The 23,764-nt window shown below is 37.6% G+C and overlaps 1 long non-coding RNA gene across 1 annotated transcript in view; it reads right to left on the reverse strand.

Moving 5' to 3' along the window:
• Positions 1-23,764, reverse strand: part of LOC308196395 — a 115,592-nt gene that overhangs the window by 40,881 nt on the left and 50,947 nt on the right. Inside the window, exon 3 of the long non-coding RNA XR_013952181.1 lies at positions 20,937-21,007. This is a non-coding gene — a long non-coding RNA (uncharacterized lncRNA). The remainder of the gene's footprint in view (positions 1-20,936; positions 21,008-23,764) is intronic.

Genomic DNA, 23,764 nt, shown 5'->3' on the forward strand with positions numbered 1-23,764 from the left:
TTCCCAGGAATTTAATAATCTGACCTTATTGGTGAATTTGCTCTGTAGTATTCATCAGACAATAGCTGCTGATATACAAAATAAAATTAAATTGCAAAACCACAGTGGAATCCCTTTTGATCTAAGAACAAGTTCTCTTGGTCATAACAAGCTGTTGTTTCTAGCACGCCTCAGTGTTCTTTATCTAGACACACCACAGAGTTGTTAATATACTAATTTAAATTCTACAAAATAGATTTGGGGGGTCCCACTTGAAAGCCGTACATGTCCTAATTAAACAACAACAACATAAAACAGACACCTCCACTCTCTCATAAAATGAAGCAAGTGTCCACTACAGTAAACACAAAATGGGTGGACCATTCGTGCAAAAAGTGCAGTGCTCTCTAACATGAGTGATATTGTCTTAAAGGCATCATTGTGTTTCTTTATTTATTCCTTATGGTGAGCAGCTCTGGACCACGTTTCAGGAAATGTCTTAATCTGGTCATTCATCACATGAGCAGAGGAAGGCTGAATCATTCAAATTTGCACGTTGTAACACTGAGAGATACAATGGCAGATTATGCTTTGTTCTCAATGCAGAATTCAGCCTGAAAAGATTCAGTCTTTCAATGAAACCAGGTCACAGAGCTCAAAACAATCTTAATCTTATTTTACGTCATTGTAAGACTGCCCTGAATTGTACACATGAAATAAAACCCATAAACGTGGCTTTTTGTTTGAGACTTTGCTGGTAACCTGTAATATCTCGTGTCTCTGTTTCTGCACTTCATACTTGGGTAGAGAAATGGCCTTAAATGGAAAAACCTTTTGTAATGTTATCATTAGCTAGATATATTGAAAGTTTTTTTTGTTTGTTTGTTTTTTAAATCAGCACTGGCAGGCCTTAGTATGAAGTGAATACTGTCTGTAGGCTTTGAAACATGGATCATGTTGATTCCCTCTGCAAGGGTACTGAAACTGTTAGATGCATAATTTGAGTGAACCATAAATTGTCATTCCCCAAATGTTTTTTCAGTGTCACTAATACCAGAAAATAAGTTATTTAAATAATTCATCTGCTTCCTTTGAGTAATGCTGACATTTGAGAAAATCCTAAGAAATATCAACAGGAAAAAGTAAGTTATATTGTTTAAGTAAGGTATGCTATTTATTTCATACAGAGAGTTGGGACTTAGCCTGGAGAACAGGAGGCTCAGGGCTCAGATCTTATCAATGTGTACAAATACCTGAGGGAGGATGCAATGTAGACAGAGCCAGGCTATTTTCAGTGGTGCCCAGTGCCAGGACAGGAAGCAATGGACAGAAACTGGAAAAAAAAAGGAGGTTCTATCTGAATATCAGGAAGAACTTATTTACTGTGAGGGTTACCAAGCACTGGCACAGGTTGCCAGAGGGGTTATGGAGTCTCCTTCCTTGGATATCTCCAAAAGCAGCCTGGATGGGGGCCTGGGCACCCTGCTCCAGGTGGCCCTGCCTGAGCAGGGCTTGGACCAGGTGGGCTCCAGGGGGCTCTGCCAACCTCAACCATTCTGTGATTCTGTAAAATATACGTGCTTCGGTAATCATGTAAGAAACACCATAGCAGTCTGACTCCCTCAAAGAGCTCTGAGAGTTTATTTTGTTCTGTCTCAGGTACAGCAGAACAATATACTGATGTCACACACAGTGCAGAAACCTACACCATACTGATGCTTTCAAATTTGAGCTTCAAAGTGAACTACTTTCAATTGCGCATTTAAGCAGTATGTGCCAACTGACTTTTTAAAAGATCCGTTAATGGAATTCAGTAACAAAAATGGCAAATAACATGAAAAGAACATTTTAAACAAATTAAAGCTTGTGATGATTGTACTATATATTTTATGGTAGAAAAAATGTAAACTTGAGAGAAACCACATTATATTCTAAGGCCAATAGTGTTTCCTAAATGAGTTCCTTATTTCCAGACAAGAAAGGTGGCGAGCATATTCCCAGTGGGAATGAATTAGGAAAGCAGAGCAGCATCTGGGAGTAATAGAACGGAAAAAAGATTTGGAATTTCAGGGGAGGTCTATGCAGAGAATTATAGGGCTTCCCTGGAAGCAGAGGCTGCAGTTGCAGAAAAGCTTCCTTTCTTTTTTACCTAAACCAAGCATCCACAACTAGGTGCCCTGAAAATTGTAGGGAGGGGTGAACAAGATTACCCATTGTCTTCTCCAAGCTAGAGCTGAAAAAAAAATAGAGAAAAAGAATGGAGAAAGCAAGCAGCTGAATGCCCTTAGTGAAGAAAGAACTGCCATGCAGAAACTGAGGCTGCCAAGAGACTACTGTACTACTCTGACAATCTCATCTAAATATGGGGACTGTTCATTTTAAAGCAGCCATTTATAGCTACAGGAAAAATCAATTTTCTTTTTTTAAAACGTGTAGTTTGAATTGAGAGGAGGATCAGCAAGAGACGTTAACTTCAGCCACCCACACAAGAGTACTGAGAGATTTGTTTTATGGGTATGTTGCTTGCCTTGCCATGAAATATTTCCAAGGACTTTGGTTTTGTATGTGTGAAGCAACAAAAAACATCCTGAAACCTCATTTAGTTTTTCATGAAATAGAACTCCTGTTTTGTAGACAGCACACTGTATAGCTTAAAAACTGAGAATGACAACAGAAGTCCAAGAATAGAACTTACCAGGTATTTTGCATATTGAATGCAGAATGAAATGCCTGATGTAGGTCTCTTTGAGAAGAGGCTCTCATTATTAAGATTTTGAAATAGAAGAGTAAGCAATACTGATTATACCTGTAAATTTTTGTACAAATATACTTTTTCTTTATTTCTAACTTATAAAAAGAAAACTTGTACACAAAATTTCAATTAGTTACAGAAATGATTTGTTACTTCAGTATAAATTAAAAGAAAATTACAATGCCTTTAAACTGAAAACCTGATCAGAGGCTGTTTCACATCCAAAGCTGATGTGTGCTCTTTACTGTATTCTGGATTTCCAGACTGCAAATATAAAGTCAAATTCTTCATAGCCTAAAAGGTGGGGGATTTTCAAAGATGTGTAAGTCATTTGAAGATTTGCAGTCAATAAAATGCGTATGATATGAGCAGTACGTGCATGGGTGTAAACTAGCTTTTTACTTCCCTGCACTTAGCCCCTGAGAAAGACAAGCCAGACTCAGTGCAGAAGCCAAGCAGGTACTTTAGCATTACACTGCATTTGACCCAATATATCCTGTCAGCACAGGCAGGTAGCCTTGGCCCACAACACCCCAACATGGTGGATGTCTGTTCAGCAGCAAGCACAGGCAGAGAACATAAACCATCTGCATACATACATCTGTGTCAGCACATACAGTCAGCACTTCTGAAAACCCTAGCTAAGGCTTACACCACTCCCACTTTCAAAATGCACTCTCACATGGCACGTAAGTGGCTCACCAGGCTCCTATATGCCCTTTGTCCAGCACTGAGGTTATTCCGTAGAGATGAACTTACTCTTAGTCCTCCCAAAACGTGCCACCAGGAGGGGAGGGGGCTGGTGGCAGCTACAGGTGGGCTGTAGCCAATCCAGCTTTATACACGCTTTCCATGTGTCCAAAAGAATCTTCAGAGATTGTTATCATAACAATAAGAATAATTTGTAAAAAGAATGTTGAAAGTAATTTAGTTATTTATCATAGTTTATAAAAATGAAAAGAAAAAGAAAAACAGATAAAACATACAGATAAATCAGTAAAGGGATTTTTTCCTCACAGCATTTTTCAAAATACAGATACAAGACCTTCTCACAAATGCAGATCATGAAACATGGATTTCATTAGATGTTCACCTCTTTGAATGGCTACTAAAAAGGTTATATACCACATAGCAACGAATGAAATCTTAGTAGAAGACTTCTTACAGGTGTGTTTTTTTTCCTGCACTGCTCAAGAATGTCCAGCCCTCTCTTTAAAAAAATAAATCCAACCAAAATCCTTTCTACTAAATCAATCTCCACTCAAAATCTGAGATGAAGACACAAAGTGGTACAGCGTACATTGTCCTCATAAAAAGCCCTAAGCAGGGACACACGTATGTTCTTGGTTGTGATTTTGTGGCCCTGCAAAGATATCACTCTATTAAACAGACCAATCTCTCAGTTTATGATTATTGTTCTGAGATAATATGATATGACAAGTCCAGATGTTTGAAACTGTTGCAGCAATCCACAGACCGGGAGCAATAAATTACAATAAAGGACATAGTTAATTCAATTTATAGTGGATTTGGCACTGTCAGAGGTATGGAATTTCTAGCTGCATACGATACAGAAACTATTGCATGCTCTAGGGAACCTTGGAAGTGAACTAGTGTAAGGCAGAGGACACTGTTATAAAGCTGGAATTCTTTATATCTGTTAATCAACAATCTCAGCACTACGTTGTCATCACATGTTGTATTACTCTAGATTTGCCTAGTCTTGAAATAATTAGCAGAAAAACTCTTTATGAAAAAATCACCAGTGCTCAAGACTCAAGCTCTTTTTGTCTCATTTTGGGTTTCAGAAATCCACGTAGCATGAACCTCTGAGAGCGTGATGTGGACACATGACCAAAGACATCATATGCTGCCCTAAAAACAACTTTCCTAAGAATAAGTTATGCATTTATTTCATATTCAGCCATCTTTTATGTCAAGTTAATCCATGAAGATTACCCATGCTTGTAACCTCTGACTTACAGATATTTTAACATTTTCATATTCCTGCACAGAGTGGGACAAGAAGAAGGCAATTTATGTTTCTTTGTTATTAAGGCTGTAGAGCTGTATAAAGGAACTGCTTAAGTTTTCTCCTGATTAAGGGGAACTTTTGGTACCATTGCTAAGACTTATAACTTTCCTATGTATACCTGTGTATGTATATGTGTGTGTGTATGTATATGTCTGTCCCAAAGTCTGTCAGAAATAAGTGTTTATTGAAATTCCTGATCCACATGTCTGCCAGGAGACATGAGAAAGGAGTTTTATTTTTATGGCAATGTTCCTGCCAACAGTCATTTGCAGGCTCTGCACTGTTTTAGCTTCTTCATTCCCAGCAGATGTAAGGCTCAGTTCTATCATACAGCCAGGATGGTTAGCAGTACTATTTTACAGACTTGTTTATATTATTCTTCCATCTGGAGGGATGGATATCATTATAGAGTGAGACCAGACCTTTCCATTACCTTTAGAACTGAAGAAACTGTCTCATCAGAAAATATCTCCCTGCCCCTGTGTCTTTCCTCTGCATGTGAAACATGCAGAGGAAAGCATTTCCTCACATAATTTAGCCTCTCATTCACTTCACTAGTTATAAAATACAAAAAAGACAGTGAATTGCAGAAAGGCAAATCCAGTTCTGTATTCTACATGACTTCTCAGCTGCAAACAGGTCTGCTGTTATTTTTAAAGCACTGGTGCATAAGGCCTTAATTCAGATCATTCAGAAAAGCACTGACATTTACCTAGCCCAGAATCACACTGTTTTGTTTTATTTGGGGATAAGCAAGTCAACCACCATCATAGGCCTCTGCCTTACCTTGGTTCCTTTGGTACCTTGCAAGAGATTTGACACCAAAGACTCTTTTAAGTAATAAAGTACCCCTTGGTATTTGGAGCTATCCCAGGGGATGAATTCTATACCTACATTTTCTTCAGAAGACAGAGCAAATACTCAAATCATCAGTGGCATTCATTTCCTATCCACTATCAAAAGAGACGGTCCTAATAAATTAAGTATACTGTACTAATTCTCATTAGGCCCACGCAACATGGCCACGTTTATTTATCTAGACATCCTCCAAACTGCTACTTCTGTATTTATTGTTTATAGGATTATTGTTCTGCCTCCTTTTAAAAATACTTCATAAATATTTTAACTACAAAACAATGCCTGAAAACGGAAACAGAAGTCATTCACCCCTTAAGCCTCTTCAGGGTCAACTGCAGCTTGCACTCCTATCCTGCAAAATGATCATTCCTTTTTCTTCCTCTTATAATGATTTTCTAGAATTTCATTACGTCCTTTGCTGTTTCTTATCTTTACTTTCTGTAGAAATCGTTTAGTATTATATTGTTACAGCAGCCGCTTTCATTAGATGGCAACACTTCTTCACTCATTTCTCTGTCAGTGTGCCTTCCCAAAGACCTTTACATATCAGCTTCTCATTTTTTCTGAAGGCTGATTTCTGAAGCAGTTTTTTTAAGAGATACATTTTATTTAGAACTTCCTTACTTTGGAATAATAAACTATTTCATTGTATAATCATTTCCACTCAGATTATCATAGCCCATTCCCAAAGATGGCATTCACTATCTGCATTGGTATCATCTGCAGTACTATTAATCCATGAGATGCATAATTGAGCTCTATGAGATTATTCAACAGGGAAGAATAAAACATCGTGTATCATCTCAAAGTTGTAGAAACAACCTAAAGTACTAAATTTTTCTATGGGCAGTTCATATATCACATACTTGTTAGCATACTGTAAATTCGTTTTACCTCAGAAACTTGCTGTGTTAAACATAACGAGATGAAGCTCCACCTCCTCTCTGATACTCCTCAACTTACGTTCAATGCAACCTCATGAGGTTCTTTTCTTCCCTTCTCATCCATCCCACTGCTTATGAAGAGTATGGATGAAAAGGGAAGTTTATAGATAAAAAGGCTCTACAAGCACTCATTTTTACAGAAAGTTATGACAGAACTCAGTCTCTGCTTTAGTCCCACAGCAAGGCTGTCCATTTTATCACATTGCTATCTGAAGGCAATAGCATACACTAGCCATTAGAGAGAATTAGAAGTCACATCCAAGTCCGAATGGCCAGATTTCCAGACCTACGCTTCACAAGTTCTGTCATAATAAGAGCTACCTTTTCCTCTTTTGCGAGGGAAAAGCCACCTTTTGTCTGACAGTTCAAGGATTGTAACTTCAGCAGCAAAAGATTTTCTTGTTTTTTCCTCCAATCCTAGCTGCTTGCCATGCACAGCTCACATTGCCTTTAGCAGCACTTCTGAAACAAGCTGAGCAAAGCTGCGAAAATACCATACAACACCCCACTCACTGCCCCCATTTGCCCTAGGCTACCGGTTTCTTCATATCTTTTCTGACTGGCAAGCTAGTTCCAACTGCAGAGGTAACTATGCACTTGATTAACCCTTTCTGAGCTAATTAGACTGAGTACATGCATTGATGTGGGCATGTAAATATATACCTACCTATCTGAATATATGAATGCACGAGGAAGGAAACTTAGGCACCTTTTGTATTCCATAACCCCCCAAGAGTGCCAAAGTATTCTGCATTCTGATACCAGCTTTACCACACAACATTCACTGCTAATAGCTGTTTAGAATGAGAAAAGAAAAAAAGAAAAAAGGAAAAAGTGAAGTCACCGTGATGCTTTAAGACTGTAATGGTGTACCTGCTATTCTTTACTATTTCAGTGTGGAATATATCACAATTTGATGTTCTAGATAGAAATTAGAGAATATAATAGAAGCAAAGCAAACAAAAACGTTTTTTTTAAATGTTGCTAAATTGACATTATCCTTTATGGACTGAATTGTTGCTGGCAGGTTACTGTTAAATCAATCCCCCTGTATCTCTCTAAAATCACAGTTTCTGTGAGTGTAGATATGTTTTCCTGGGTTGGGGCCCTAGCTTCCTTGTTTTCAAATGTGAATTCAGAATTTATAACTCTGATGATTTCATTTGTCTTGCAGCTCAGCAATAAATGATGCAGTCACCTGCATTTACAGTTGTCTTCCTTTGGGATGCAAAATGGATGAAGATCACCCTGTTCAGAACACACTTTGTACATCATTACAGAGTTTCATCAGGACTCTTAGACTTGAATAGACTTCTAGTTTCCAACCTTCTGACTACTGTCCCTGGCAATCAACCTTTCAGGCACCAGGAACACAGCTAGAGGTACCCCTGAGCAGATCAAAGATGACTATTAGGCTCCAGAGACAAGGTGGAAAAGGGCTGAGGTGGTGCTATCTTTAGTCTTTCTGGTCAATGATAAGAGCCCAGGAAGGAGCAGATGCATTCAACTGCCAAAGAATGCACAGCTCCACCACCCATGTCAACCAGCAAAGATACATTTTCTTTGATCACACTGCTGTATTTGAGAGAGGAGGAGGCTCTCCTAAGGTGTCTGTACAGTAAAGCACAGAGCCTGAGAAATAAAGTAGAACTGCAAGTCCAGGCCAGTTTTGGGACTACCAAATGAGCAAAATCCAGGAGACCTGATGGGATAGTGCACACCACAAGGACAAGATCATGAATGGACAAAGACTGTTCAGGAACATCCACCAGATGAGCCAAGTGCACATGACCTGTGAGAAGTGGTTGAGGATGCTGTTTGCTCAGTCTGACAAAGAGGAGGATAAGGGGAATCTCAATGCAACCCGTAGTTACTAGGAAAGAGTTAGAAAGATGACAAGGTCTTTTTGCTAGTGGCAGCTGGCAAAACTCAGGAAAATAGGCACAAGCTGTGATTTGGAGTTTCAGACTGTATAGTAGAAAAAAAAAATCACTATTTGTTTTACTTTTTCAACTTTGCATATTTCTTTTGGAACTGTTATTTAAAAGTGTTGTTTTGCTTTTTCCTTTGGCACTTTCAATTCAAAACAGGTCAGTAAGCATATCTGATTATTCAATTTCTCAGCCAAAGGAATAAGAACTGAACACCTGCTAAATTAAGACCTCGTCATTGTTTCCTTGGGCAAAAATAGAAAAGAATATTTTTTTTACCCTCTTACTTTTTGTATGTTTTTCAGAAAGTAGTTACATCATAACAATATGAACTATACTTTAACACATTTTCCATGTACCAGAAACAGACATTTTGCTACCAGGCTACCAAGGCTGGTTACTTTAATGTACGCTGTGAAGAGTGTGTTTCTTTCTGCTGTTCCATTTTACCAGAGACTGCTCCTGCACAGATGTGTTGGAAAGTGTTTTTCCCTAGGGAAGTCAGAGTGATTTTTATACTAGGCAAAATCAGACATGTTTAGAAAATAAGATAGGATAAATATATGGGGATTACATTCTGCAAAAAGGATAACTCTGGAGCCTTTTTTCTGACTTTACACCAAGGACATAATACTGCAAAGCAATCCTTGTTAGTAATCTTAAGATAACAAAGGAGTTGACTTATTCAAAGTAAGCCAGTAGTATTGCCCTGAAAAGAATGTTCTCTCATGGAGACATTTCCAAAACATAATTATAAATATAAGTGACCACTTGCTACTGCTACAGACCATGGACCTATCTTTGAAAGCAGAGAAGCTCTGCTGTCATGAGGTTGAAGTGACAGCCTTTAATGCTATTTGGCTCTGGAAGAGTATGCTGAAGTCTGCCTAGGACAGACTGTATGGAGGGAGCTAAGTGCCCTATATTCTGTAATGGAAGCAGCAGCTTTGAGAAAGTCACTAGTTTATCTGGTGGCTTAACTAACTGACGCTTCTGGTATGGTATGTCCACTATGCAGGAAATTCCAGTTCACTGAGGCTGATACCAGCGTTATTATTGCATCAGATGTGTAAGAGGAGCAATTGTTCGCATGTTTTTTTGCATAAAAGCAAAAACAACAACAAAAAAGTCTACATATCAAATGCCAGGGTGGACAGATTGTACAAAAATTAAGGAAATAGGAAAGAAAGAAAAAAAAAAAGCAAAACAAACCATTCCCATTCTCTCTTTCTTTTAATGAACATACATACTGATTTAGAGCCATCACTGAATTGGGTTTCAAATTCATAAAAATTGTGCAAAACTCAGGAAAGCTCTGGAAAATCAACAAATCTGCCCTTTAAATGACTTTCACCAGGAACCTCCAATCTTATTACTCAAACTATAAAGCACATACTTCACCTGAAAAATATGAGGATAAACAAGGAGCACTGCAAATGAAATAAGTGTGGAAGCAGCTTTCAGGTAGTTTATTGTTCTCTTGCATTCCAAAAATCTTCTGCACCACAGCTCTGAGATCAGTACCTAGATGGCAAAATCTTCTTATTAATAATTTTCTTTCTTAACCTCCACTTCACAAGAAAAGGGACAGGACTGAGTCATGTGCAGAGGATCACCTATCAGACAGTGAAGCTGCAGAAGTTATTCATAAGGATAAATGGATAAATTTATTCTAGTGAAATACGATTTTTTTTGGTGTTTTGTTGTTGTTCTTTATTTGTTGTTGGGTGGTTTTTTTTGTTTGTTGGTTTGTTGTTTTTTTTTTGCATAGACTAATTAGGCTCCACTTTCCTGCCACTGAACATGCAGCTTCCATTGGAGTCAATAATAACTGCAGATGTTCAGGCTCTTTAAAACTCAGGTTGTCTTATCTTAGATGTTTCTGTTTACCTACACTATAATAAAGGGCTAGATCCTCAAAGATATTCAGGCACCAACATGAAACTGATGGAATGTCAGTGTCTAAATATTTTTGCAGATTTTATTTTAAAGGTAAGCCCATGTTTCGAGAACATCTGTACTTCCAGCAGCCATTTGACTCCCCATTTTCAGCCTACCAGCACTAATAGGACATTCAAGCATTCTTGGGAAGGAAAAAAACATCAAATAATTTATTTTTTATTTTTATTTTTTTGGAGTCCAGTGCAACACAATTTTAATATTATATTGTTAATAATAGATTTCAGAATGTGTAAATTCCCTCGGAGAATCCTGATACTTTTACCTTAGCTTATGTATTGAATTGAGTTGTGTCATTCATTGACGCTTGTTGTCATATTTAATTTGAACACATTTATAAGAGCTTACCCCACCAACATCATTTACTGGCTTTGAAATGAGCAAATGAGGGTATACTGACTTCATGATGGTACATGATTTTCACCTAACTGATTGCTACATAAGGGCCTCTACACTGATTTGTAAATGCTGCAGGGGCAGATGAGTCTGATTGTTCCATGAACATGTGCTGCATTGAATTGTGCTACTAAGGAGGCAAAAGTTTCCTTTACCTCTCCCAGCAATTCTGTATTTTCATGATAGTCCCACCTCAGAATTTATTACTCTCTAAAAGGTTTGATAGTCCCACCTTCTCATCCATCCTACCCCAGTCTTTCTCATTCATTCACTGGTTCCACCACAGCAAGACACTCAAAGACACTCAGACAAGCAGACTTTATCTCTGTTTTAAGGTCTGTGTACACAACTTCACATCTGTCCAGGACAGCTGAAGACAGTGACGAGTTACAAATTTAACATTAACATATACCTTAGGCCAATTGTACTATTGGGTCAAATTCTACAAGTTATGATTCAGGCAGATGTTAATGGGAAACGAGACTCTGTGGTCTCTAGGATTTTACTCACAATAAACTCTAGGTTTCTGTACTTGACAGATAAAGATGTCTGACTTTTTTAGGGTGATGACATTTCATTTGGCCTATGGAGGGCTTGTCTACAGCCATAAACCCTGTATGTTTGACAGTCAGATGGGTCAACTAATCTCTCAGAATCCCATCCAGTTTATATTATTTTGGGACAGGTACTTTCGGAAAAGTTGAGAAGACCTAACTGAATACAATATAATATACTGAATAACTGAATGTGTACCTTTCCCCATCTCCTGAATCAGGACAGCAAACACTAGAGGGAATTCTTTGTCGAATCATAGAATCAATAAGACTGGAAAAGACCTCCAAGATCATCTGGTCCAACCATCCCCCTATCACCAATGTCACCCACTAAACCATATCCCTAAGCACTTTGTCCAACCTTTCCTTAAACACCCCCAGGGACGGTGACACCACCACCACCCAGGGTAACCCATTCCAATTGAAGACAAAGGTGCAGTAGCTTTCCCACTTCCTGTTCCTCTCTCATCATCTGTTACAGGTTGGTCTTTACATCAGGTCTAATGCATTAATTCCGACACTCTACATATCTGCTAACTCCACTGTATCATTTTGGGGGAAAAACTTCAGCAGCTACAGCTGCCTCTTTTTTTTTTTTTTTTTTTTTTTTGTCTGTTTGGTTTTAAACATCCAGCTGGATTAGTATTTCCTGGAACCTCTTGTAAGTGTCAGAACTTCTTAAATATTTGCTAGTGCTAGCAATCATTACTACAAAAGGTTTTGTTATCTGCCAAAGAATTCAGAACTTTGTGCAAGATGGGAAAAATTTATAGGAAGATAGGAAATGATTAATAAAATATCACTGAGCGTAATTAAAATATATTTCCAATATTCATCACAAAAACGTTTGATCTTCCTTATGTTTTTGGTTCTTTTCCTTGAGTTATAGCCTTCCCTACCCAGAAGATGACCTTTAAGTAGTCTTTCTATTACTTTTTTTTCTTTCTGGATGAGTACAATCACAAGATAATTTCGTAACAGATAAGTATATTATGCTGAGTTTCCACTGATCATTGGTCTAAGTCAATGAGATAAATAAGATGATGTAATCTAATTTTCCTTAATTGAGCAACCTCTAAGCTGTGTATTACTTTTACAATACAAAAGTATTTAGTCAATAGTTGGATACAGTTAGATACAGTTGGTAGGATAATAAATCTTATCTCAATACTTGGTGTCATCATGTGCAATGTCAGAAAGTATGAACAACAGAAAATATAGAAGTAACATATATTATTGTTAACTCCAAGTAGCTAAGCATGACTTCGAGACTGAAAATCTGGGGAAAAACAAGTTAATTTGATAGGTTTTGTTAACCTTCTAGTATTTTTGCCCTCCTAAGACCACCAGAACTAGAATATTATTGAATGAAAGCTGATATAAACAGCATAAACAACACATCTTGGTACATCACTGCATCTAATGTGTAAAAAGGATGAGAAACTAGGCAGAGTACCTTCTAGGACAAAATATTGAATTTAAACTGAAAAAACAGCCAGACCAAAACCTTATCCCTAGTTCATATCCCTAGGTCATATCCTCATTAAGATAGAAATGTCTCTGTTTTTCAGGTGACAATTTCTTATAGAAACCACTCTTTGCTCCAAGTCTGGAATTAACATTAAAAAAAAAAAAAATCCAGTGATAGCAATGTAGAGAATTAAACCTTTGGTCCAGTTTCTTTTTATAATTATCAACAGTAAATTAAACCCCAAAGCCTTGAGGCAATCCATCAAAGAACCAATTGCTCTGATCTTTTGAAGAAAGAGTGGGAGCCCTGCAGCCCTCCTTTCAGAAGGAGAAGCACCAAGAAATGAAGCTCCCCTCTGGTCTGCTGGTGTTATCAGATCGCTCAATGGTACACATTCTGTTACTTCTGTCCACATTTACTGTCCACCTGTTGAACAGTAGTCACAGAAAAGAGGGAATCACACAATCCACCACCCTCATGTCAATAACCTACTGCCCAGCATGTTCACCTTCACTTCTTTCCCACAGCATCCCATTTGTCTTTTTTTCCCCTGCTTCTGTTTTATTTCCATTCACTTGTCCCCTTAAAGCACACCATTCCCCACTTTTCTTCCACCCATGGACTTTGGAAAGAATTTTTCCAAGACTTTGGAAAAATCTACATCAAGACTTGAAAGCCATTTCCTTCCAGATCCCTGGAATACTGTTCTCCCGTTATTCAGACCAGGGACATGATACAATGTGGTGGCAATTGACTCCCAGCCCATTCACAGGATTTCATTTGCACAGAAATGATGTGTAGGCATGGAGGAAGGACTGGCAGACACATGTATCTGGCTTTGACATAAGGCTGTGAAATGGGATAGGTATGCAGTCCTGGATCTGATAACCAAAAAGCATTCTCATAATTATCTGTTTAGACATTATTTAGAAAACATTTATGAGAACAGACATCCACAATGTAAACTCAAAATACATATTCCCGATCAAGCCTACCACATGCTGCCTTCTACATACGTCCACCTGGAAGGAAACATTACTTGTGAAGGGACAACTGAAGCTGCAATACCTGATCAGTTGTTCTATCTTCTACTGAAAATGTTCTTCAGTTTTGAAGTTTCTGTACAGTCCACTAACAATAGGATCGCAATCAAAGCCATCCACAGAATTCAACAACCTGTGATCAGCTAGTAACGTTAGACAGCCTCCCAGCTTGAATTTGAAAGTCAAGAATGGAAAATACTCCTTTTTCTTACATTTTTCCTTTTACATTTTTCCTTTTACATTTTTCATTTGCACCTAGAAATGGAAAGCAAAATAAAGTACACAAGTCTGTGCCAACAGAAAAATTTACTTTGAGATTTCAGGTAAGTGCTGTTGCGTTCTTACTTCCGCTCTTCGTTTGTCATCACTAGCTCAGACACAGATGAAAATGAGCAAGCATGAATTACGAGTTTCTCAAATATGGAAAGTACAAAAAATGAGCAATTTTTACTATCTTCTGGTGACGCACGTTTTGCAAATAATCTTGTTTTACATCAATTGTCACATTGGTTATGGAATTTATGACAGAGAAGAACTCAAAACACATCACACATTCTTTGATGATTTCCAGTAATACTAAGAGATAACCATAATGTTACCATGTGTGTCTCAGAATAATGAATTTTGGCTTGGGCTACGACATAACTTCAGTTAGACAGACACACAAGAAGATGAAAATAAATCATGTGAGCAGCTGACAGAAACTGCTGCCAACCTATCTCACATGTACTCTGCAACAGATCTGTGGTAAAATAACAGCTACTACAGTAAACACAAGGAGATAGATCTACTACCTGCTCTAAAAAAAAGAGGCATTCAAGCCTGAAAACATAAGTCAACAATGTATTTTGTAGAACTTCCCTTCCAAGGAAAATTTGGCATGAGGAATAAAAAGGCATTCCTACACAGGGCTAGGTTTTAACAACAGATCTTGAAACACATCTGATGTTTTTTACACCAGTAAAACCTCGACACAGAGCATGACACACATGGCAGGAGAGGGTAACAAAGGGAAGTAGTCTGTTATATGCTACCCCCATGCAAGCATGAACTCTTAAAAGTTGCTTCTTTTTTACCTTCTGTCTTTACCTTTCTTTTTTTTTTTTTTACCTTCTGTTTACCTTTTAAGGAAAGTTCCAATTTAATTTGGCCTTCTGGAAAGGAGTGCATGGGGTAAACTCTGGGGCAAACACCAAAATTTCATTTCATCTGGATGTCCTAAGAACTGATCTAAGAACCTCCACCAAAATTCTTAATTGAAGTGAAACATTTTTCAGGTAATTCTATTTTGTGGCTAAATAAAAACACTGACAACCAAAGGCAAACATAAGCGTTCTCCAACAGAGACCCTACTGACTTCTCACTATGAAAAATCTAGACTGTATCCGCGTTAATTCTCACAAACATATGTACTTGTAAACATACATACAGACACAACCCTGAAAAAGCTGGAGGACAACAACATATTAAATCTGTCATCACAAGCCATGCTAGTTCATTCCTAATGCATTCATGACTAACTGAAGAAAAACAAACAAACCAAATCCTAGCTTGATTACACAATCAGTGTTTCAGCCAGAGTTCTATAATAAGATGGCTTCAAAGGTCAGGCATATAAACTACAATTTTAGAGGAGGATCCTACATAAGAATATTAGTTTTGAAAAGATTTGTGAGTCTTCTGAAAGCTTCAAGAGAATCTTGAAACCTTACAGATTGCTAGTTTTCCAGGAAATAAAAGACTGATGTCTTTGAAATAAAAAATATGTGTTCTGCTCCCTTTACATGGTTCCACTTGAATGTTTCTGAAGAAGAAAAACTCAGTTTCAGAAACATTTGTTAGTTTTGTTTAACTCAGTGCTGACAGAATAAGAATGTGTTCATGTTAAAGCAGCTAAACGTTCTGTATTTCTCTAGGCTGAAGATAGTAAGATCTAAGCTGGAAGTCCAGTCTGAGCACCATGAGTCTATCAAATCCCTGGGAAAAGGTAAGGAGTCGGAAAGCGGTCTTAAAATTAGCATCTCCTGCTCAAAACTGAAAAAAAATCTGGATAACTGCTGAGGAAAATAGCTCAGGCCCATTTCACATAATTGTGGCAGGTCTTCCGGGAATAAGTCTGAATGGTTCTTCCGGTTGAGTTAAGAAGAGGACTGAAATCGATGACCGTAGAATTAATTTGAGATGAGGACTTTTTATGAAGCAATTTACTACAGCCCAAGTCAAAATTTAAATTCAGTCTGAAGTTACAGACTTTTGGCCCTCCCTACTTTACTTTCTGAATCCTGGTGTCCATAATGCCTGCGTGCTGTGTTAATATTTAGAGTGTGCATGAAACACAAGAATTTTTAGCTCGATTTCTAACCTAATGGATAAATTGTCTCAGCCCTTTCAAGTGGCAGCTTGTAGGAAATTCATTTTTGCCCAATTTTAATGTTTGTGCTGCAGATGACAGCAGAGAGAGCTAGCTAGATTCCCTTTGTAATCAACAGAGATCTAATCAACATAATCAATGCAGTCAATTTAGCTCATTCTAAAGTAAACTCCTACAGTTGGTCAAACAAACTGCTCTCTAAACTCCAGTGATAACAATGAGAGATTAAACAGCTGTTATTGTAACTAACTCACATGTCAACAGCTACACAACGTAGATAAAATCTTAGGTCCATCAAATTCCACCCCCTTTTTCAGACAAAATATATCAAAATATAGAATTCATTTTTAAAATTAGATTATTTTAGAACCATTTAATAACCTACTATACTTTTTTTTTTTTTAATCAGATGCCTGCATAAACTTCAGCCTGTTCAGCCTACACTGTTAATTCGCAAGATCCTGATAGCATGTGGTAGATGTCCTTTTGAGGTGCTTTACTAGGAATGTTATTTGCAGTAATATGATAACCATAACCCAAGAAAACTGTGGTTTTCATTAATTTATATGTTCTGTCTCCTATCACCTCTTTTCTTACTTGGAATCTAAATTTTACTGTTAATTGTTGAGATTTTTACAACTTTGCTTTATACTTACATGGCAATGTACAGCTAGAGTGAGATGCAAATTTACAAAGCTTTTAAACATTGCCTTCATTCTAAACTGCAAAAAGAGTTTAGTGCTGAAGTCCTTATCTGACTCTAAATTCACCTCTTCCTCAGAATGAGACACTCCTGTTCTTCTGAAATACATGTTACCTGGGTAACGCTGTCCCCTTTACTGTCTTCCTAATTTCATAATGTCTAGGTGTTGCAATACAACAAATATATTCAAACTTTGTCTAATGAGCAACAATGAAAAGAAGGCTCTTATAATAAATTGTCACCAAGGGTTCCTCTCTAATCCTGGGAGTTTTAAAGAAAATAATTTCCCTGGAGAACCTGGGAAAATAAAACAAATAGGAACAAAAAATGTAATGGAAATTCCCTTATATGATGGTGTTTTAAAGACTGACATGTCATATAGTTGGTATGGCAGAATTGCCACTGGAAAATCCTAGAAATGAATGAGCAATCCCAACCACAACTTTTCCCCCTCTTCTGGTTAGTGGAGGTGCTACTGAAGAACAGCTGCATCAGCACATAGAACCAAAAGATGGGATATCAAATTCTGCACCTGGTTTTATCACATAGTAGCTGTATAGCACCTGCCACAAATTAAAAATTCTTCTGGTTACGTTTCCATGTCTGTAAAGAGGGGACTATAATATTTCACTTGAAAAGAGTGATATCAGTTGCCACAATTAGATTCAAATTACAGAGTCAGTGTTACAGTAAAGGAATAGTGTCCTGCCATCCATTTTAATAAGTATGAGTAGAAAAAGTTTAAACTGGAATCACATCTCCACAGGACAATCTGGTGTTTATTACACATAACTGCTAACATCGCAATGTGTGAGGGATGCGTGTGGATATCAACGCATCTGTAAAAGTTCAGCAGGTTGGATCCTTCTTCCTTGGCAACATTTTTGAACAACTTTTATTGAATGCAATATGCTCTGTTTGAATAGTAAAAGCTAACTGCTGCCAGGAAATAAATTCAAGATGAAAGTCTTTATTATTGCTGTTCCAGGAAGAAAGACTGAGCTTCTTCTGAGCAGAACTGCATGAAGAGCACTGCAGGTATTATTCAGTTGTGCTCTGCTTGTCCTGTTCAGGAAGCACATGAAGGAGGTATTCCACTGAAGTAAGAGACTGCAAACGTTAAAATTCTGACTTCTTCACCACGTTACTGTTTCAGTCTGAATAACAGATATCTGTATCCTTCCTAAATCAGGAGGAACTTTTTTCACCTCAAATTGTACAGAGCAGAAAAGGAGAAGGTGTTGATCTAATGCACTTTCTTCTCTATCCTCTTTGTGAAAAGTTCTGCATTTATAAAGTGTACCAGGGTGTAAAAAACTTTCTAATTTTGCACTCCTGAGTAGGAAAGTACTATTACTAGAATGCTATAGTTAGACAATAATAGGAATTAAGACACTTGTAGCCCTGTATCATTAATCTGGACACCTTTTCTCTAGTGATTTCTTTAAACAACACTGCAGATCTTTTCCAGAAGGTACCTTGCTCAGGGCAGGGTTTCATCTAGGGTCTTCTCTCTCTCAAAATCAGCCTCTTCCTACAGTATATTTAAGTGTTAGTTGTAACTGGGCAAAGAGAAGATCCTTGTTCACTGATCCCACTCAGTGATTTGTTCTCACAGTTTCTCAATGAATTGTTCAGAAAAAAAAAAAAAAAAAAAAAAAAACACCTTTCTTAGAAATGCTGAAGAGAATTTTAGGAAGTGCTCACAAGTGCTTTTAAGATTATGAAATAAAATCTGTAACTTGGTAAATTGCAACATCAATAGTTATTTAAAACTAGGTTCATCAGAAATTTTTTCCCATAAAAACACTGCAATCAAAAAACATTTTCAGCACTTCATCTCTACCTCTCTAGTATCTTCCTTCTTTAGCTTAAAATTTTATTGTTCCCTTTGATCACAGCCCTTAACTTATTCATTTCCAGGTCTGTAAAATACACATAAAAACACTTATTTACATAGTAAAAATGTCCTGCGACCAGTGATTAAGACTATTGTGTGCCCACTATAACTAAGAACTTTACTGTGTGGCTGACTGCATCCTCCCATGTTCAACCCATAAACATTCCTTGCAAAAGTTCTAACTAGCATTTAAAGTACACTTAACGGCTTTGTTAACAGACATATTCCATCTGACAGGCACTAGCCTGATTGAGTTTACCTACTGGCTGATGCACTTAAGCCTCCTGTTCTGAGCACAGCCTGTGAGCCTACAAAGATTCATTGTTTGCCTCCTTATAGGTGATAATGAAATTGGCATCCATTTCACACTCCTGAATGGTTTCCATGAGAATTTGAAAAAGTTGTTTGCTACTACTGGTATTATATAACCGTCTTAGTTTCAGCATGCATAAAAGCATGTTCTTGTCAAATACCTTATCTCCAGGATTGTATTAATAACTAAGCATGAGTCATGCTGAGCATCAGACATGTTTGTGTTTATACATGTTATACAGTAAGGACTTACTCTAAAAAAACAGCTAAATCTGTTTGCCAAGTGCATTATCAATGCATTATCCTATGACTTGGGTGGCCCTTCATTTAATATGCATGTGGCCCTGATGTACTTCTGCCTATGAGCAAGCAAACATTACACTGGAAACTGAAAAGATCACAAGCAGATTGCATTACCAGATAAAAATCTTGCCTTGTCCAGCTAATCTTTAAAATTAAGATTTTAAACTTGCATTATCAGTGCTTAGTAAGCCAGGCTGTAAAGCACTGAGCATTTTGACCTGAAATACAACAAAATACTGAATCACAAGCTCAGCCTTAAGCACACAAGTAGTCCCATAGATTTCAGTTATATTAAGGAGGTGTTTTAAAGCTTAGTTTTATCAGTAGCAATGTTTAGCACTTTGCAAAAGTCACTCACCAAAGGAAGCTCTGAGCGAGGGCTACAATTACCTTGACCATGTATCTACTGTAAGAATAACAAGAAGTAACCATGACACGGTACTACTTGTTAAGTGAGTGGTTTGAAAATAACACAGAATAAGAGAATAAATAATTATTTAAATGCATCTCAGTCAGAACTGGTATATTCTGATCAAGGGAAAAAGAGAGGAGTCTCATTGCAGTACACCAAAATAAGAGAAACAAGTGTTTTGACAAATTTAAAAATTTCACTGCAAAATATCAGAGAAAAGTCATGAACTTGCACTGTCCCTCCCTGTCAACTTAACAGACAGGAGCTGTGCGTGTGACCTTAGTGCACTGAACTGCAGCTACCACAACCTTCTGGATGGACAATCACGTTGATATTTTATTGCTCTTTTAAATTACATTTATAAACTGGAAATACTAAGAAATGCAAAGGAGTTCCTATGATCATATTCATCCCCACACAAAACTCTTTGCCAGACATTTCTACAGGAGATAAAGTAAATTACATCTTCAGCAGCTTTTATTGATCTATTATGTCTGGTACAATATCTTACCACAAAATAGGGATATCATGAAGCTATTCTAATAAAGAAATATCTGGGTCCTTGGTGCTTCGCCTGTCATCTGGCCTTCTCAAAAGAACTCTATTCTTCCACAGTATTTTGTAGTTTATTTTAATATGAAAATATTAAATGTACCCCATACATAAACTCCCGCCCATCAGTGCTTAAAACAGGATTTTAAGCCTTTAAGGCCAATAGTGCATACCATTCTGGAAGCACCTGACAATACTGGCACAACCCTTCTTGGCTTGAAATGTACCTGCATGACTCTAGACTTGTGCCATTAGCATTCCAGGAATATTCTGGGCTGGACAATGGACTATACTTCCAAATGAGATCTCCTGAAAACCAGAGATCAGATTGCCCAACCAGACTCTCATGATAGTGACCAACTAGCTGGATTAGAAAAAAAAATCAAGTGGGATGTGGAAGAATGGAGCTGAAATCACTCATGTCCGAATTCATTGCAGAGATTTGGACGAAGGTCTCCTACCTTTCAGGTATCCTTTCAGTAGTCACTCAGGCCAAGCCTCTTCCAGCCTCCTCTGTTAAAGCTCTTCTAATCTGTAAAGCAAAATAATTAGATATTAACCAGGGTGAGGAGCAGAACTCAGGCAACTTTTGTTTACAGACAAGTCTCTGAGGGGGATTGAGGAGCAATTCCTTATCTACAAACACTGAAGATTGTAAGTGTCCTATAAAACAGCCTTCATCAGCACACACTAGGTGAAACCCACCCTCTCTGACAAAATGGGACTGCAGCAGCCAGGGCCTGCAGCACTGCAGGGCCTGGGACAAGGTCCCCAGCTGCCACCCTCCAAGACAGAGGACAGCCCTGGGGGGCTGCAGCCCACAGGTGACCAGTACAAGGGCAAGGATATGAATTAAAATAGCAGGAGCAGCACACCAGCAAGAAGCATAGATGCGCAGACCGAAATCTACATGCACGACCACAGGCTCCTGCACCACTCCTCACCTCGCCAGAGGAATTTGTAAGGACTAAGTGTAACCTGTGGTGAAAAGAAGGAGTTGAGACTAGGAAGGGGGGGAGGAAGGGCGTTTGGCTGAAGTTGAGCCTTGGGAAGGAGGAGGAGAGGTGAATTTCCCAGCCAGTATTTAACCTCCACTGGGCCCTTTATTTTCTTCTATAAAACAAGTCATTTATGTTTACTAGCTCAGTACTGACAATCACAGACTGCTTTGTTCTATACTGCAGTCAGCATCTTTAAAACAAAAAGAAAAGAAAGCAAAACAAACAAACAAAAACCTTAGCATGTCAAAATAAAAACTGAATTCAGACAAATAGCTTTTTTACATTGCTAGGACAGTTTAAAGTCACTGAGGCCAAACAGCGCCCACCCCTGAGGTTTTGGCTCCAGAAAGTGACTAACTCCCCTTATGCAAATAAACAGACATCTATCTGTTCTTGCATCTATACCTAAAAAAAAAAAAATAAAAAAAAAATAAAAAATAAATCTGTAAGCAGCACAACTTAAAAGCTCCTATGAAATACAGCATGAAGCTGTGAAAAGCAACATACTATTCCACTGCTTGCAGTAATTTCAACTGCAAACTTTAGAAGCCCAGCTGTGTTATAATAAACAAACCAGCTGTAATCTGCAATACCAAAACTGTACAAGTCTGATCTGACTGTGCAGACAGTAGGCAGGCACACATCTCGTCTTAATGCATATTAAAAATTTTTGGCACCCCAACGCAAACAATCTCCAATAAAAAAAATATCAGTATGAGCAATCCTGCAAGTCTTGTTTGACATTCCCTTCTTTGCCCCATGATCAGTCTTCCCTGCTTTTTGTGCTGAAATGGGCACAGCTATTTATGTAGGTTTGAGACAAGGAGGAAAACAGAACTCTCACCAACAGTATTTTTAAGTAGTCTTAAAGAAGTTCAGGGCAAACACTGTAGCAACTCCCACTGATAGACAATAGTCATGTGCATCTGCAGCTATACACATGCTTTTGTATGTCTTTGATGACTTCTAAGGAAAAATCACGTCAAAATTTGATGGTAGCAACATGTTCAGTATTAGAATTTGAGCTGTCATTTTAATGAATGAAATGGCCAGGCTGCCAAAAATTCCATAGTTCTAATTTCCTAAGAGACAAACAAACACAGCTAATTAAAAATATACTGCCAAGTAGATTTGAAATAAAATTTAAAACATATTTATATGTTATATAAATTATAAATATCTATAGGACTTTTTAAAAAATTCTTGTGTTTCTGAAACTGACTCCTTCCTACCAGTCTGGGGATAGAGCTTCTCTGTAAAAGAATATAACAAACATTCCTATCTTGGAACTTCCTTCCCCTCCAACATCAAATCATAAGCATTTAAAATGTATAACACACATAAATACAGCTACGGTGAAAAACTTGGCAACTTTTAACCAAGATACATTTTTCTTGCCACTTCTTCAAAACTCCATCCACTAGAATATAAGCTATTTCTTCTACAATAGACAAGTCACCATAGTCACAAAGAACATTTAAAGAGGAGAAAATGACATAATATTGCAAGAATAGTTTCATGTTGTCAAGAGTGTAGATTTAGCTCAAAAATAGAACACTAACTTGACTAGTCAAAGATGCTTCATAAATAAAACACTTCCCTAACAAACACGTAAGTTGCAACACCCAGAAAGTCCCAGAACTCCCAGGAAATCTCTTGCTAACGCCACACCATGACTAAGCTTTCTAAAAATGGTCTCAGAAGAATGAAGGTCAAAAGGAACAGAAAAAAAAAAAGACAAATATATATATATGTTTTGCCTTTCCTCTTCAATCAGTGTAACTACACACTGATCCTCAGCAGATGCATACCCTGTCCCTTACGTTTCACTCTATCAGGACAGGTTATAGCTACATCACTTTCTCATGACCTTCCAATATCCTATCCTGCTTGTAATCCTTGCACTACATGACCTCAGGAAATCTCCATTCAATTCACCCAAACACATTGACTCTCTCCCCCCTCTTCTGCATTTTTCCTGGTTCTTCTACCATGAAAGCAATGTTTTTCCATGACCCAGCAGTTGGATTTAGAGGACATCAGTTTAAATCTAGCAGTGTTTATAAGAACACATAATGATCTTTATACACTCAAAACCAACCTTTTGTAGCCTCTTAACCTTCTCCCAAAATTCTAAAATGGGCTTCTCCTCCATGAGACCAAGATAATAAAACACAGCCAAGTCATGCTATTGATATTATAAGCCAAGAACATGACAAGAATATTTAAAAAAATAAAAATGCAATGACATTTTCAAAATGCTTTAATGTTTATTTTAATCTGTTTAG

This window comes from Anser brachyrhynchus, assembly GCF_964034855.1.
Source record: "Anser brachyrhynchus genome assembly, chromosome: 5".
NCBI classification, from domain to species: Eukaryota; Metazoa; Chordata; class Aves; order Anseriformes; family Anatidae; genus Anser; species Anser brachyrhynchus.